This window comes from Haemaphysalis longicornis, unplaced genomic scaffold (genome assembly GCF_048455015.1).
Source record: "Haemaphysalis longicornis isolate Haplotype H1 unplaced genomic scaffold, Haemaphysalis longicornis Haplotype H1 scaffold_2, whole genome shotgun sequence".
NCBI classification, from domain to species: Eukaryota; Metazoa; Arthropoda; class Arachnida; order Ixodida; family Ixodidae; genus Haemaphysalis; species Haemaphysalis longicornis.
In genome coordinates this window covers 209,989,123-209,990,972 of record NW_027526295.1, presented here as the reverse complement: position 1 = coordinate 209,990,972, position 1,850 = coordinate 209,989,123, and the positions used below count along the sequence as shown (strand labels likewise).

At 41.0% G+C, this 1,850-nt stretch overlaps 1 non-coding gene across 1 annotated transcript; it reads right to left on the bottom strand.

Moving 5' to 3' along the window:
- Positions 1 to 710: 710 nt before the first annotated feature.
- Positions 711 to 783, bottom strand: Trnat-cgu (transfer RNA threonine (anticodon CGU)). The gene has a single exon. It is a non-coding gene; the product is annotated as a tRNA-Thr (tRNA).
- Between the last annotated feature and the right edge of the window lie 1,067 nt (positions 784 to 1,850).

The following is a 1,850-nucleotide window of genomic DNA, read 5'->3' as shown; positions in this document are numbered from 1 at the left end:
AGAAGGAGTTGACGTGGGGAAAGCATGAGCAGCACGTAAATTTTTACAAGGGTGGACAGAGTCTTGTCACAGCAACACGCGCGGAAATTGAACATTAGCAACTAAAAAGAAGGTTAAACTAAAGCAAAGGAGAAGGAAGAACGGGGAACGAGAATTAACACTCCTCAGCAACCAACTGTTCTGTCATTTTCTTTCGCGCCTGTTTCATAACATGTCACAAAGATGTCCTGGCACTAGCAATGGTGGCGACTGCAAAAAAAGAAAACCCAAAAGAAGGGACAATAAGAGAATACACCTGCCGCACCACAATGAGTCCAAAGTAGAACAAAATAGGCATAGCAGAACAAGAAAAACGAGGCTACGGGCGAAACGGTGAGCACACACCCAAAGAATTCGGTGGTTTTTAAACTAGACATGTAAACGCAGCTTGTTTCCAACATATATATATATATAAATATATATATATATATATATATATATATATATATATATATATATATATATATATATATATATATATATATATATATATATATATATATATATATATATATATATATATATATATATATATATATATATATATATATATATATATTAAAATAAAGATTGGCAGTGAAGAAAACCTCGGAAAGCAAAGGGGAGAATGTGTTAGGTCGTAGAAACAGTTGAATAATATTTTGAGACAGAAAGAAAGTGATGAAAAAATGCCCGCCGGGTGGGATCCGAACCCACGACCTCCAGAATACGCGTCTGGTGCGATGACCACTACGCTACTGGCGGGGCTGTTTCCACACCGCTTTCACGGGTATTTATGTTAAGGTATTTTTTGTTTCCTGCATTTGGGGGTGGTAGCCAGCACCACTCGGACTACTCGGGGTGAAGGGGACCTTCTCTTAAACCCCCGGGCCGTGACTCGATGGTCTACGACATGTCGAGAGTGGTCGACCAGCGTGGAACCCTCTTACGCTCCCTACAGCCCCAAGACTACCGGAACAGAGGCCCTCGCTATGCATGTAGCGAATCCGAATGAGAAATGAGGGGCTCCTTGAATTAAGACAGAAATAAGGATTGGCAGTCAAGAAAACCTCGGAAAGCAAAGGGGAGAATGTGGTAGGTCATAGAAACAGTTGAATAATTTTTTGAGACAGAAAGAAAGGGGTGACAAAATGCCCGCCGGGTGGGATCCGAACCCACGACCTCAAGAATACGCGTGTGGTGCGATGACCACTTTTTCACCACTTTCTTTCTGTCCCGAAAAATTCTTCAACTGTTTCTATGACCTTCCACATTCTCCCCTTTGCTTTCCGAGATTTTCTTGACTGCCAATCCTTACTTATTTCTTTCTTAATTCAACGAGCCCCTCATTTCTCATTCGGATTCTATATATATATATATATATATATATATATATATATATATATATATATATATATATATATATATATATATATATATATGTTCGTGTGTGTGTGTGTGTCAATTAGGCAGACAATTAGGTAGTGAGAAAAGCCCACTAAGACCTTGCAGAGGAATTCGTGGGACCTCTGCAAGGTAACATTATAATGCTAGCAAAAAGCTCAATGCGCGGTCCATCCCTCCGAAACCAACACCGGACGCGACAAAGAAGCGTGTAGCATGGCAGACATAGCTCCGAATGATTTTCCAATTAGATTATCCGTGCACGTATCATTAGTCCCAGCGGCCAAATTTTATCACTGCAAGCAGAAAATGGTCGTGGCTGGCTAGGATGCCTCTGAACAGCTGGCAGTCTGGCCAACACGACTATATAGATGAACTAGACCAAAAGACAAACTCGGACCCGCCCCCGAGTTCCGGACACACTCCTC